The sequence below is a fragment of the Moschus berezovskii genome, chromosome 3 (assembly GCF_049115385.1).
Source record: "Moschus berezovskii isolate FMDL1 chromosome 3, NW_MosBer_1.0, whole genome shotgun sequence".
NCBI lineage: Eukaryota > Metazoa > Chordata > Mammalia > Artiodactyla > Moschidae > Moschus > Moschus berezovskii.
This window is the reverse complement of record NC_142462.1, coordinates 120,141,101-120,157,716: the sequence shown is the minus strand read 5'-3', so window position 1 is coordinate 120,157,716 and position 16,616 is coordinate 120,141,101. Positions and strand designations below refer to the sequence as shown.

General features: G+C 39.2%; 1 protein-coding gene across 1 annotated transcript in view; it reads right to left on the bottom strand.

Annotated features, from left to right (window-relative positions):
- Positions 1-16,616, bottom strand: part of CNTNAP2 (contactin associated protein 2) — a 1,655,962-nt gene that overhangs the window by 1,180,325 nt on the left and 459,021 nt on the right. The window lies entirely within an intron of this gene.

Here is a 16,616-nt window from a genome sequence, read left to right as displayed (position 1 = left end):
CTGATTGCCGAAGAATTGATGCTTTTGAAATGTGGTGCTGGAGAAGACTCTTGAGAGTCCCTTGGACTGCAAGGAGATCCAACCAGTCCATTCTAAAGGAGATCAATCCTGGGTGTTCACTGGAAGGACTGATGCTAAAGCTGAAACTCCAATACTTTGGCCACCTCATGCGTCGAGTTGACTCACTGGAAAAGAGTCTGAATCTAGGAGTGATTGGGGGTGGGAGGAGACGGGGACGACAGAGAATGAGATGGCTGGATGGCATCACCGACTCGATGGACATGAGTTTGAGTGAACTCTGGGAGTTGGTGATGGACAGGGAGGCCTGGCGTGCTGTGATTCATGGGGTTGCAAAGAGTTGGACACGACTGAGTGACTGAACTGAACTGAATTCAAGCTATTCCTTGTGCTTGGGCAAAGCTATGAATCCCAGTTAACAAATGAATGAACTTATTTATAAACCGTAGTTGCTATAGGCCCTGTCAGAATATGGGCAACCATGAATTTTGTCTTCTGTAAGTGGCACACATTTAAGCAGAGAAATGTTTTTTCCCAGGGTTATATTTGCATAGTAGGATTTCAGTTCAGTTCAGTCACTCAGTCGTGTCTGACTCTTTGCGATCCCATGCACTGCAGCACGCCAGGCCTCCCTGTCCATCACCAACTCCCAGAGCCTACCCAAACTCATGTTTACTGAGTCGGTGATGCCATCCAGCCATCTCATCCTCTGTCATCCCCTTCTCCTCCTGCCCCCAATCTTTCCCAGCATCAGGGTCTTATCCAATCAGTCAGCTCTTCGTTGAATTTAACAGGCTCTAATTAATTTCTTTTCTATCTCAGCAGAAAAATCTACTTCCATCTCCTGATGGAAACTCATTTCAAATTTACTAAAATTGTATGATTAGAATACTACTTAGTAAAATAGTGTATCTAAGTATGACTGCTCCTGGAAAGGCTGAGGACTTTACATCAATCCGTTCATCTACCTCAGCTTTCACACTTGTTAATTAGATCAACTGCCCTTTATTCTAAGATGATTTTCTTCTCTTAAGCATCAAACCCTGACTCCTCCCACCTGCTTAAGGAAATGTCCATCCCTTTATCCTGCATTATCAATTGTTTTCCCCTCTGCTAACTGATTTTGATCATCAAACAAACATGCTTCTTCCATTAAAAAAAAATCATAACCATTCTTCCTTCTCCAGCTGGTGCCCCATTTATCTACTTCCTTTTGCAGCAAAACTCAAGATAAAAATAATAAGGATCTTTGCTCATGGATAGCAATTATTTTCCTTTCATTCTTTCTTGAAACTACTCCAAACTGGCACACCAAAAACAGATCTTATGGTCACCTTTGACCTGGTATTGCTGCATGTAGTGGTCATTTTTCAGCCTTAATCTTCTGTGACCCATAGGCAGCATTTGACGAGGTTGATCACCTGTGGTTCCTTGCAACATTTTCATTGGTAGCATCAGAAACACTAACTCTGTGTTCTTCCTTCTTTACCATATTCCTCCTCATCCCACTAACTACTGAATACTAGAGTGCGAATAAAGAACAGTCCTTGGAACTTTTCTTCTCCTTTCTGCTCCTATTCACTCAGCAATCCCATCCATTCTCACAAACTTGATCATCTAGACGTTGAGCATCCTCCCAGTTTAATATCCCCAGCTCAGATGACCCCCCTAAATTCCAGACTCATATATCCAACACGGATATACTTCTTCAACATCTCACCTGGATAACTCAGACATCTCAGATTCAGCATTCCTAAAACTGATTTCCTGATACTGATGCAAATCTTGCTCTGTTTTCAATGTTTGCCATCTCAATTTATAGCAGCTCTTAACCTTCCAATACTCTAGGCAAGAACCTTTGTGCTATCCAAGACTGTATTTTATCATTCTCTCTTCAATCCATCTGTTACCAAGTTCCATTCAGAATCCAGCCACTTCTACCAGCCTGACCAATGGCATCACATGGATATTTGTAATAGTTTCCTAACTAGTCTGCCTGCTCTGCTTCCCTTCCTTGTAGTCTATTTCTGACATGGCAGTTAGAATGAGCCTTTTAAAATCAACAGTCTTATCATTTCTCCCTCAAAGGCTCTATTCCCCATCTGCCTCTCCTCCCTTAACTGACTTTGGTTTCATCTCCTCTAATCTAACTACACTGGCCCCCTTACTCTTCTTAGACCATGAAGGATAATCTAGCTGCCTCAGGGCCTTTGCACTACCAGTTTCTCCCATCCAGACTGCTTTACTCCTTTATATCTTCCTGAACTGCATACTTTGATGAATTTATTCAGTAGTGATCTTAATGAATCACTTCCTAACAAATATTTGACATTAAAACTCTGCTTTCAATATTTTAAAAAAATTACTGTTTCTGGTAGGTCTTCATTGCTGCATGTGGGCTTCCTCTGGTTGTGGCGAGTGGGGGCTACTCTCTAGTTGCAGTCCATGGGCTTCTTACGGTGGTAGCTTCTCTTGTTACGGAGCATTGGCTCTAAGGTGTGTGGGCTTCAGTAGTTATGGCTCAGGGGCTCTAGAGTGCAGGCTTAGCAATTGTGGTATGCAACCTTAGTTCCTGGACCAGGGACTGAACCTGTGTTCCCTGCTTTGGCAGGCACATTCTTAACCACCAGACCACCAGGGAAGTCCCTTCCAGGTACTTTCTATCCTCAACTCTTGTTTTGTTTCTCCTTACAGCACTTCCTTCTAACATACACAGTGATTTGTTCAGTTCATTGTCTACACCCTCCCACTAGACTATAAGCTTACTGAAAGCAGGACATTTTATTTTGTTTTCTGTTGCATATTCAACAGCTAGAAGGGCACTCAGTAAAGGTTTGTTAAATTAATATGTAAACCTTGGATAAATTCTGGATTAAGCATACTGAAGTAGCATGAACTGGAGAAATTATAGGGGAAGACGTATATCTTAGAGTAATTGAAGAGGTTAGTCCCCTGAAGGCCTCTACAAGAGGCAACTTGTAAAGCTATGTGGTAGGATTGGGTCAAGAAGGGAGTTTGGAGAGGACTAATCAATTTTCTTTAAAACTTTCCTTGACCATAATAGTCTCCTTGACCTTAATAATCACTGCAGATGGTGTCTACAGCCATGAAATTAAAACAAGCTTGCTCCTTGGAAGAAATGTTATGACCAACCTAGACAGCATATTAAAAAGCAGAGACATTACTTTGTCAACAAAGGTCCGTCTAGTCAAGGCTATAGTTTTTCCAAGGCTATGGATGTGAGAGTTGGACTATAAAGAAAGCTGAGCACTGAAGAACTGGTGCTTTTGAAATGTGGTGTTGGAGAAGACTCTTGAGAGTCCCTTGGACTGCAAGGAGATCCAACCAGTCCATCTCAAAGGAAATCAGTCCTGAATATTCACTGGAGGACTGATGCTGAAGCTGAAACTCCAATACTTTGGCCACCTGATGTGAAGAACTGACTCATTTGAAAAGACCCTGATGCTGGAAAAGATTGAAGGCAGGAGAATTGGACGACAGAGGATGAGATGGTTGGATGGCATCTCCAACTCAATGGACTTGAGCTTGAGTAAACACCGGCAGTTGGTGATGGACAGGGAGGCCTGGTGTGCTGTGATTCATGGGGTCGCGGAGAGTCGGACACGACTGAGCCACTGAACTGAACTGAACTGAACTGAACTGAAACTCCGGCAGTTGGTGATGGACAGGGAGGCCTGGTGTGCTCTGATTCATGGGGTCGCGGAGAGTCGAACACGACTGAGGGACTGAACTAACTGACCTTAACAGTGCCTGCCTGAGATATGTTGAATTCAAAGTAATTATGAGTATAAGAAGGAGAGTTTTCTCTAGTGATTTTTTTCCTGCTTTATTTTTTCTTGGCTCCAAGTCAGAGTAGAGGGGGCCTGGGGAGGGATTGGAGATCAGAGAGGAAAAGGGCTCAGAGCTGTTTGTTCAGGCTTCATTTCCAAGCTAAGGTCTAATGCTACACACAACACAGGTTCCAACTGCAGGACCAAACCTTAGAGCAATTAATTGATTGTTGTTAGACCAGATTCCCCAAACAAATCACTTTATTTTTATCGAAGACTAATTAGGAAGAAGGAAATAACCTCTTAGAGCAAGAAGTAGAGTTGTCTCTCAGTATCTGATCAGAGACTGGCTCCAGGATGCCAAAATCAGAGGATGTTCAAGTCCCTCATATAAAATATAATAATGCATATAACCTACACACATTCTCCCTTATACTTTAAATAATTTCTAGATTACTTATAATACCGAATACAATGTAAATACTGTGTAAACAGTTGTGAGTACAATTTAATTGCTATATGAATAATTGTCAGTGCATGGCAAATTAAAGTTTTGCTTCTTGGACGTTTTCTGGATTTTTTTTTTCTTTCTTATATTTCTCATCTGAGGTTGGTTGAATCCCAAGATGTGGAACTTGCAGGTACGGAGGGCTGTCTGTAGAAAGTTTTCACAGGGTCGACAAAGACCTTGATCAGATTATAACCAAAACAACAATATCCATTTATTGAGGGTTTACTGTGATCTGTTGCATTTTATCAATTACAGTTGATCCTTGAATAACATGGGTTTGGGCTTGGGGATCCACTTATACACGGATTTTTTCAATCAATATATACAACGGTTCTCCAGGATATGTGGTTGGTTGGTTGAATCTAAGGATGTGAAACCGGGGATATAGAGGGCCAACACAAAGTTAGACAGTTTTTCAACTGCACATCAAATCCCCATGTTGTTCAAGGATCAACTGCATTTCTAATTTTAACAAGAACATTTCAAAGAAGGGATAATGATATCTTATGAGACCACTGAGGCTTTGAAAGTTACTAAGAAGCTAAGGGATGATATTAGGATTTAAATTCCTGTTAGAATGTCTGCATGTCCATTTCATTGTAAAAAGCAAGTTTCTTTTCTTTTATGTTTTTTTCCATTTAATGAATTCCTTGTTGTGGGAGGAATTCTGGTCTCCAACACTGTAAAGCTAAGGGGATGCAGATACAAACCAAAGACAGCAAATCCTAATGAAGCTTCACATTAAGGCTGGTCTTATTTTTAAAGGCAATTTTGTCTGTTCTTAAAAAGTTTTAGATCATATCACTGACTGCAGTGATAGAAAGCAGCATGGGTGATGAATCATTCCAGTTGTACCCATTAATCTCTCACCACATGGAAGAGAAGGTCAAACTACAAAGAGCTTCTTAAAAATAATTAAAAACAAGATTTGTATTGTTTGGATGGGGTAACATTATTTCCACATGAAGGGAGACAAAACTCATTTTTTCTAGGTATTATATTTATTCCAAGCACTTTTTTTGAGCTAGTAAAATGTTTTAGCAAGACAAGTAATAAATCATGCTAAAAATATTTAGAACTACAAAGCAAAGGAGATCCCCCCCAAAAGAGTTCCACTCAGTTACAAGACGGTGCATTTTCATAGTTCTCAGCATTGCCATGTTGCCACTGGAAATCGAATTTGTAATTGACACATACTTTGTAATGAACAATATGGCACCACACATTTATTCCGGTAATTATTTTAGAACTTTTAAATTGTGGCTGCTATTTGAAAGGCCTTAGGACATGGTAAACACACGCAAGATTATCAAGGGTTCAATGTTTGAGATGTTTTACTTAACTCTAACTAATTTAATTGAAGTCAATAAATCTCAATGAAGATGTATCAAATAGCCTACCCTGTGCCTGCAACATACTAGGCAATGGATGAAGATTGAAATTTGTATAAGATGGACTTGTTTCCACATTTAAAAACATTCATTTAGAAAAACATTTGATCTCAAATTCGGTGTTCTTTGACAACTTACAGTGTGGGTAGGGGTGAGAGGTGGGAGGAAGTTTCAAGAGGGAGGGGACATATGTAAACCAGTGGCTGATTCGTGTTGAAGTATGACAGAAATTAACACTATTGTAAAGCAATTATCCTCCAAATAAAAAAATGAGTAATACATTTCAAAAATAAATATTTTAAAAAGTGATATGCAAAAACAGAGGGCTGCAGACCCCGATAAAATGTGTTTTCTTGATCATAAAATAGCCTTCCAATTAGTACACATATAAACTATCCCAAAAGGATATAATAATTGTAAATAATAATTTAGTGCTTATTACCAAACATCATTCCATATACTTATTAATCAATACCAGTGCCTTTAATCATCAAGCCAACTCTAAAAGTAAGGACTGTTACTGTCTCTGCTTCACGAAGATGGAAAGGAAGGCAAAGAAATGAATCAAAAGCTTGGTGTCACACCGTTATGGGATCAGGAATAATGTGAGCGCTCTTAGCCTCTGTTCTTCACTGCCTGGCTGTCTGATGGTGTGCTATGTTTCCAGCTACAGAACAGGAAATTGTCAGCTATTTCAGTTCAGTCCCTCAGTCGTGTCCAACTCTTTGAGACCCCATGGACTGCAGCACTCAGGCCTCCTTGTCCATCATCAACTCCTGGAGCTTGCTCAAACTCATGTTCATCGAGTTGGTGATGCCATCCAACCATCTCATCCTCTGTTGTCCTCTTCTCCTCCTGCCTTCAATCTTTCCCAGCATCAGGGTCTTTTCCAATGAGTCAGTTCTTCACATCAGGTGGTCAAGGTATGGGAGCTTCAGCTTCAGCATCAGTCCTTCCAATGAATATTCAGGACTGATTTCCTTTAGAATGGATTGGTTGGATCTCCTTGTAGTCCAAGGAACTGTAAATAATCTTTTCCTATACCACAATTCAAAAGCATAAATTTTTCAGCTCTCAGTTTTCTTTATGGTCCAACTCTCACATCCATACATAACTAATGGAAAAATCATACCTTTGACTAGAAAGACTTTTTTGGCAAAGTAATGGCTCTTCTTTTTAATATGCTATCTAGGTTGGTCATAGCTTTTCTTCCAAGGAGCAAGCGTTTTTTAATTTCATGGCTGTAGTCACCATCTGCAGTGATGTTGGAGCCCAAGAAAAAGTGAAAGTGAAAATCGCTCACTTGGGTCCAATTCTTTGCGAACACATGGACTTTACAGTCCATGGAATTCTCCATGCCAGAATATTGGAGCGGGTAGCCTTTCCCTTCTCCAGGGGATTTTTCCAACCCAGAAATAGAAACCAGGTCTCCCACATTGCAGGTGGATACTTTACCAGCTGAGCCACAAGGGAAGCCCAAGAAAATAGTCTATTACTGTTTCCAGTGTTTTCCAATCTATTTGCCATGAAGTGATGTGACCAAATGCCATGATCTTACTTTATTGAAAGTTGAGTTTTAAGGAAGCCTTTTCACTCTCTTCTTTCACTTTCATCAAGAGGCGTTTTAGTTCCTCTCTGCTTCTGCCATAAGGGTGGTGTCATCTGCATATCTGAGGTTATTGATATTTCTCCCAAAATCTTGATTCCAGCCTGTGTTTCATCCACCCTGGAATTTCCCATGATGTACTCTACATAGAAGTTAAATAAGCAGGGTGACAATATACAGCCTTGACGTATTCCTTTTCTTATTTGGAACCAGTCTTTTGTTCCATGTCCAGTTCTAACTATTGCTTCCTGACCTGCATACAGATTTCTCAGGAGGCAGGTAAGGTGGTCTGATATTCCCATCTCTTTCAGAATTTTCCACAGTTTGTTGTGATCCACACAGTCACAGGCTTTAGCATAGTCAATAAAGCAGAAATAGATGTTTTTCTGAAAGCTTGCTTTTTCGATGCTTGGAATTCTATCACTTCCATAACTTTGTTCATAGTGATACTTCTTAGGGCCCACTTGAGTTCACATTCCAGGATGCCTGACTCTAGGTCACAACTATCATGGTTACCTGGGTCATGAAGATCTCTTTTGTAGAGTTCTTCTGTGCATTCTTGCCACCTCTTCTTAATATCTTCTGTTTCTGTTAGTTCCATATTTTTCTGTTCTTTATTGTGCCCATCTCTCCAAGAAATGTTCCACATTGGTATCTCTGATTTTCTTGAAGAGATCTCTAGTCTTTCCCTTTCTGTCATTTCCCTCTATTTCTTTGCATTGATCATTGAGGAAGGCTTTCTCTCTCCTTGCTGTTCGTTGGAGCTCTGCATGCAGATGTGTGTATCTTTCCTTTTCTCCTTTGCCTTTCAGTTCGAGTCTTTCCTCAGCTATTTGTAAGTCCTCCTCAGAAAACCATTTGCCTTTTTCCATTTCTTTTTGTTGAGAATGGTCTTGATGACTGCCTCCTGTACAGTGTCACTAACCTCTGTCTATAATTCTTCAGGTACTCTATCAGATCTAATCCATTGAATCTATTGGTCAGTTACACTGTATAATCATAAAGGATTTGATTTAGGTCATACCTGAGTGGTCTAGTGGTTTTCGCTACTTTCTTCAATTTAAGTCTGAAATTTTTGCAAAAAGTAGTTCATGATCTGAGCCACTGTCTACACCCAGTCTTGTTTTACTGACTGTATAGACCTTCTCTACCTTTGGCTACAAAGAATATAATTAATCTGACTTTTGTATTGACCATCTGGTGACATCCATGTGTAGAGTTATCTCTTGTGTCGTTGGAAGATTGTTCTTGCTATGTTCAGTTTGTTCTTTTGGAAAAACTCTGTTAACCTTTGCCCTGCTTCATTTGTACTCCAAGACCAAACTTGCCTGTTACTTCAGGTAGTTCTTGAATTTCTACTTTTGCATTGCAGCTCCCTATGATGAAAACGACATCTTTTTTTTGGTGTTAGTTCTAGAAGGTCTTGTAAGTCTTCATAGAAACATTCAATTTCAGCTTCTTCAGCTTTACTGGTTGGGGCATAGACTTGGATTACTATGATATTGAATGGTTTGCCTTGGAAACAAACAGAGATCATTCTGTCATTTTTGAGACTGCACCCAAGTACTGCATTTGCACCCTTTCTTTTGTATAACTGTTCTGCAGTTTGTGGGTCATTTGCTCGGTGGCTCTATGGTGGGGCTAACAGCGACCTCCTCCAAGAGGGCTTTTGCCACACGCTGTATCACCTGGGTCTGCTGCAACCAGAGCCCCTGTCCCTGTGGCAGGCCACTACTGACTCGTGTCTCCACAGGAGACACTCAAACACTCAAAAGCAGGTCTGGCTCAGTCACTGTTGGGTATCTGGTTCCTGATGCATATACGGTTTTGTTTGAGTCCTCCAAATGTCTCTGGCAGATGTGGGGTTTGATCAAAAATGTGATTTCACCCCTCATACCATCTTGTTGGGGCTTCTCCTTTGCCCATGGATGTGGCGTATATTTTTTTGGTGGGATCCAACATTCTCCTATTAATGGTTGTTCAGCAGCGAGTTGCACTTTTGGAGTTCTCACAGGAGAAGATAAGTACAAGTCCTTCTACTCTGCCATCTTTGTATCAGGGCAGGGCTATTTTAAATTTATAAACTTTTTAAGCTCTCTTAAATTTATAGGGATGATGTTTTTTTGTGAACCAGAAAAGATAAATGCAAATTGTTCAATTTTTGAGATTTTTTTGGGGCAATTAGAGTGAGACATGATGTAATATACAGTTGAGAGGAAAAATAGTATTGGAGACAATGTGTATTGTTGATAAGAATCACAGGAGTCACAAAAATGCTAACACAGTGTCCCTGGGGTTGTGAAATTCTAAGTGTCTTGGAAAGTTAACTCATTTGACTTCTTGATGACAAAGAAACTTCACACAAAATGCAGCAGGAAATTAAGTATTTTACCTTGAGTAATCTCTTAATCATCATGATGTTTTTCTATGTAAGAACTGTTAAAATTTAAACTATGCACAGTCTCTTTTAATTCTTTGTATTTGTTTTTAATGCAATATGTGTGTGTGTGTGTGCTCAGTCATGTCTGACTCTTTGCAACACCATGCATTGTAGCCCTCCAGGCTCCTTGGTCTATGGGATTCTACAGGAAAGAATTCTGGAGAGGCTTGCCATTTCCTCCTCCAGGAGGTCTTCCCAACCCCAGGGATAGAACCCATGTCTCCAGCATCACCTGCACTGGCAGGATTCAGTGGAAACAGTGTCAGACTTTATTTTTTTGGGCTCCAAAATCACTGCTGATGCTGATTGCAGCCATGAGATTAAAAGGCACTTACTCCTTGGAAGGAAAGTTATGACCAACCTCGAGAGCATATTAAAAAGCAGAGATATTACTTTGCCAACCAAGGTCCGTCTAGTCAAGGCTATGGTTTTTCCCGTGGTCGTGTATGGATGTGAGAGTTGTACTGTGAAGAAAGCTGATCACCGAAGAATTGATGCTTTTGAACTGTGGTGCTGGAGAAGACTCTTGAGAGTCCCTTGGACTGCAAGGAGATCCAACCAGTCCATTCTAAAGGAGATCAATCCTGGGTGTTCATTGGAAGGACTGATGCTAAAGCTGAAACTCCAGTACTTTGGCCACCTCATGCAACGAGTTGACTCACTGGAAAAGACCCTGATACTGGGAGGGATTGGGGGCAGGAGGAGAAGGGGACAACAGAGAATGAGATGGCTGGATGGCATCACCAACTCGATGGACATGAGTTTGAGTGAACTCTGGGAGTTGGTGATGGACAGGGAGGCCTGGCGTGCTGTGATTCATGGGGTCTCAAAGAGTCGGACACGACTGAGCGACTGAACTGTAATATGTTTATAATTGAGTTGTGCTTATTCTTTTGTAGAATTACATTTCTTAAACCCTCTATTGGAGAAGGCAATGGCAACCCACTCCAGTACTCTTGCCTGGAAAATCCCATGGACAGAGGAGCCTGGTAGGCTGCAGTCCATGGGGTCGCAAAGAGTCAGACATGACTGAGTGACTTCACTTTCACTTTTCACTTTCATGCATTGGAGAAGGAAATGGCAACCCACTCCAGTGTTCTTGCCTGAAGTAACCCAGGGATGGGGGAGCCTGGTGGGCTGCTGTCTATGGGGTCGCACAGAGTCGGACATGACTGAAGCAACTTAGCAGTAGCAGCAGCAGCATACCCTTTATAATTATCCATAGTATTTACATCTATTAGAGACATTTTTGAATATATATGTATGCATGTGTCTATAATAGCGATCATGAAATGGTCAGATTTGTGATTTTAAACCTAAACCCAGACTCTTTAATTAAAAAGAAATTTTAATTTATATGGCCTCTTTAATTAAAAAGAAAAAAAAATTGATTTAACCATTTCATCTAAACCATTTCATCTAAAAGATCATTGTCTTTTAGATGATCACATGGGAATGTAAATAAAAAAATTCACAGTACTTTCTATATAGCCTTCCTTATTAGATTTTGTATATTTGCCTAGAGATGTTCTACTCCACAACACTGAGCTGATTAAAACTCTTCCTGACTTTTAAATGTTCTTACTGAAGCAGAAGTCAGAGGAAAGAGAGATCATGATTGAATTTTGAACAAAACCCAGTATGCAAATGTTGACTGAAATTCTGTCTGGCTATGAAATTGGAGAAAATAATGAAAATTTGATCTCTTTGCTTTCCAAGGGACTCTTGAGTATTCACCAGCACCACAATTTGAAAGCATCAGTTCTTTAGCACTCAGTCTTCTTATGGTGCAGCTCTCACATCCATACATAATTACTGGAAAAACCATAGCCTTGGCTAGATGGACATTTGTTGGCAAAATAATGTTGCTGCTTTTTAATATGCTGTCTGGTTGGTCATAGCTTTTCTTCCAAGGCGTAAGTGTCTTTTAATTTCATGGCTGCAGTCACCATCTGCAGTGATTTTGGAGCCCCCCAAAATAAAGTCTGTCACTGTTTCCACTGTTTCCCCATCTATTTCCCATGAAATGATGGGACCAGATGCCATGATCTTAGTTTTCTGAATGTTGAGCTTTAAGTCAACTTTTTCACCCTCCTCTTTTACTTTCATCAAGAGGCTCTTTAGTTCTTCTTTGCTTTCTGCCATAAGGGTGGTGTCATCTGCATATCTGAGGTTATTGATATTTCTCCCAGCAATCTTGATTCCAGCTTGTGCTTCATTCAGCCCAGCGTTCCTCATGATGTACTCTGCATATAAGTTAAATAAGCAGAGTGACAATATACAACCTTGACGTACTACTTTCCCTGTTTGGAACCAGTCTGTTGTTCCATTTAAGATTCTATCTGTTGCTTCTTGACTTACATACATGTTTATCAGGAGGCATGTCAGGTAGTCTGGTATTCCCATCTCTTTAACGATTTTCCACAGTTTGTATGATCTACACAGTCAAAGGCTTTAGCGTAGTCAATGAAGCAGAAGTAGATGTTTTTCTGGAACTCTCTTGCTTTTTTGATGATCCAGCAGATGTTGGCAATTTGATCTCTGGTTCCTCTGCCTTTTCTAAAACCAGCTTGAACATCTCGAAGTTCTCAGTTCCTATACTACTGAAAACTAGCTTGATGGATTTTGAACATTACCTTACCAGCATGTGAAATGAATGCTATTCTGTGGTAGTTCGAACATTCTTTTGCATTGCACTTTTTTGGAATTGGAATGAAAACTGACCTGTTCCAGTTCTGTAGCCACTGTTGAGTTTTCCAAAAATGCTGGCATATTGAGTGTAACACTTTAACAGCATCATCTTTTAGGATTTGAAATAGCTTATCTGGAATTCCATCATCTCTACTAGCTTCGTTTGTAGTAAAGCTTCCTAAGGTCCTCGTCTTCAATCAATCCTAAAGGAAATAAACCCTGAATATTCACTGGAAAGACTGATGCTAAAGCTGAAGCTACAATACTCTGGCCACCTGATGAGAAAAGTTGATTCACTAGAAAAGACCCTGATGCTGGGACAGATTGAAGACAAGAGGAAAAGGGGGCAGCAGAGGATGAGATGGTTCAGTGGCATCATTGACACAATGGACATGAGTTTGCACAAACTCTGGGAGATAGTGAAGGACAGGAAAGCCTTGGGTGCTGCAGTCCATGGGATCACAATGAGTTGGACACGACTTAGTGATTAACAAAAACAACAATGGCAATTTATAATCATATGCAAAGCAGAACTGAAGAAAGAATAACTGAAAAATATTGTCAGGGATAGAATGAGCTGGAAAAACTGCTCTTGGGGACTTGCACTCCCTCTGCAGACACCCAGAATGAGTCCGCAGGGTAAACAATTCCATTTCAATAAAATACTTGTGTTATCAGACAACAACTAAACGTATGGCATAATTACTATGCAAAGGAAAGTAATATGCTCCCATAATTTCTGTAAAGAACTGATTGCTATTGAAGGTTGGTTCTCCTGACAGTAACCTGTGACATCCATCTTGATAATGGACCAGATAACAGATGGTATTTCTTGAAGGACACATTCAAATTAAAGCCCTACTTCAGAGAGAAGCAACTTTATTCCTCTATTATCATGGGTATTGAGAAAACATTTTTAATTTTATGGTTTTTATAAGTTAATGAGATCTCTAGAGTAGTCACCTGGTTATTGGAAAAACCTAGCCATGAACATTCTCTTTCATTTTCGGACTACACTGTTTATTTTTAAAGTAACTATAACTATACTATAAGATAGTGTCAGTTGCGAAATGTTATATTTTAGAGTTGATTCCTATTGTGACATTAAGCTAAAAATATTAGAGCTATTTTCCAGGTTTTCTACATATTACCTTAACAGAAACTTACATTTTAATTCAGATCCTCATTTTAAAAATGAGATTTTAGGACAATTTCTGCAACATCTAACTGTGCATTTAGAGAAAGTTTACTATCTCTACAAAGTTGGAATCATATAGAATGATGCTAATGTTATAGTAATGTAAGTTTATAGTATATTGCTTATAAATGGGACTTCTTCATTTAACTAATAAACTCCAATACTTTGGCCACCTCATGTGACGAGTTGACTCACTGGAAAAGACTCTGATGCTGGGAGGGATTGGGGGCGGGAGGAGAAGGGGACGACAGAGAATGAGATGGCTGGATGGCATCACTGACTCAATGGACATGAGTTTGAGTGAACTCCGGGAGTTGGTGATGGACAGGGAGGCCTGGCGTGCTGTGATACATGGGGTCGCAAAGAGTCAGACAGGATTGAGCGACTGAAATGACCTGAGCTGAGCTGAACTGAATACAGTGAATATTTTCTCATGCCACTGAAACATATTTCTCATGCATTGCAAAATGAAATATTTGATGGATGTGTAGAATTCCATCATAAGATACTATTGACATTCACACTGTTGACTTTTTTCTGTTTTATCAGAATTTCTGTTGATATTTCAGTACCATTACCTCCTCATCTAAGTTCTCTCCTTAATTAAAGGATTAGATACCTTGGAACTATGTTTCCCCAAATCTCTGATAACAGGTTTCCACATTAGATTCTGTCAACAAGAGTCACGGTCAGCATTTAGAAGGTAGAGAGCAGAAGCTTTGTGTCTGCAGTGGACAAATATTCACCCACTTCCTAGTAAGGAGTAATCTCACCTCCAGCAGTTTTCTGTAATTCCCTAATTTCTAGTTTTCTGAAAGAAGCAATAATTTCTCTCACCTTTGTTCTCCCAGTCATCCCAACGATTTTGTAAATCTGATTCATTGTATCGTATGATGCTAGGAGGGATTGGGGGTGGGAGGAGACGGGGCGGACAGAGAATGAGATGGCTGGATGGCATCACCGACTCTGTGGACATGAGTTTGAGTGAACTCCGGGAGTTGGTAATGGACAGGGAGGCCTGGCGTGCTGTGATTCATGGGGTCGCAAAGAGTTGGACACGACTGAGCGACTGAACTGAACTGAATTGAAAATACTAAAAGAATGTTTCTGGTTTTCTGAGAGAATGCGGACTGAAATAGTCATGCCTAAGCAACTTTCCCCACCTTAATGTCATTGTATATGAAAATGAAAGGGTTAGCTGCTCAGTCATGTCTGACTCTTTGTGACCCCACAGACTGTAGCATGCCAGGCTCCTCTGTCCATAGAATTCAGGCAAGAATACTGGAGTGGGTAGCCATTCCCTTCTCCAGGGGATCTTCCTGACCCAAGGATCGAACTCAAGTCTCCAGCATTCAGGTGGATTATTACTGTCTGAGCTACTAGAGAAGCCCATCATTTTATATAGTTGTTTAAAAGTTTTTGCTAGTTAGTATCTTAAAACATGACAATGTATTTGTTAATTCATTTCATGGCGGAGAGATTACCAGTATTTTTTTACTTTACAGTTTCTATTATTTGCTTCATATAGAATGAAAGTATCTTAATTCAAGACTCAATAGATATTTATTAAGATAAATTTATTTCCTAGTTTCTTTATAGATACATCCTTGATCTATTTGATACTTGCTTTGAAAAACTGAGTTAAGGATCTAAATTTAACTTCACTTTCATAGTAAGACACATTTTCCAGGATCATATTTTTAATAATTTCCTCCCCTATAATTTAAATATTTATAAACAAATATTTTTGGACTCTAATTTGTTTAAGTGGTAATTTTCCATTCTTGCTTCAAGTTCTTATTGCTTCATGCATTGAATATTTAAGTAGGTTTTAATGTATATTGGTACAGGCTGTTTTCTCTTTTTTCTTTCAGAGTAATCTGATCATCTTAATAATCGTTCTTCCAGATTGAGTATAGAATCACTTTAGCTTCAAAAATCTTGAAATGTTTATAATAATTATTTTATTTCATAGAAAGTAAAGAGCTTTACACTATATATCTCTTTGACACAACTTTTCTCTTTTTTTTTTAAGCTATATTTTATACCTTTAGGTAAACTGAGATTTTCTTAACAATATATTCTCACACCTCCTTCCTTCCATAATTAACCTCAGATTTAGTTTATCATATTGTGCAGTCATGAACAATCTTTGGTTGCTCTTTATTCTAGTTAATAATTAATAGGAGAGCATAGTAGGGAAATGCTTGCAATAACACTGTAATTAGCAGTTTTATTTATGTGTAAATATGATGTGTGTATATTTGAGCTTCCATGTCACTTAAATTTTACTTTTGTTTTCTAATTTTTCCTGTATGTAGGACTATATTGATACTGATGATAATATAAATACAAAATCAAACATTTTAAAGCATTTACTTTAATGTAATTTAAAATTGTATGAGGAATTTATATTACATGGTTTTCCCAGGTGGCTCAGTGGTAAAGAATCTGCCTGCCGATACAGGAGACGTGGGTTCAATCCCTGGGTTAGGAAGATACCCTGGAGGAGGAAATGGCAACCCACTCCAGTATTCCTGCCTGGGAAATCCCATGGACAGAGGAACCGGGCAGGCTACAGTCCATGGGGTTGCAAAAGAGTTGGACACGACTTAGCTACTAAACAACAAAATGTATGATAGCATTGTTTCAGAAAATTTTTTGAGTTATTCTCAAGATATCTCTTATTAGACAATTTTAATAGTTTTAAAAATTATATTCTAATACTGTCCTTTTTCTAATTGCATTGACTTAAATTTCTGAAATTATGGGTTATGGAGTTCTTTTAAGTTTAATAGGAATAGCTCTATTTCACCAGTTAGCATGCATTATTGATTTCAGATTGGTATTCTTTTTTTCATGTTGAAAACATAAAATTCAATCCTAGGTTACTAAAATTTTTACTCAAAAATGGGTACTAAATTTATAAAATTTTCATATCAATGTATATTATATGAATTAATTTTATAT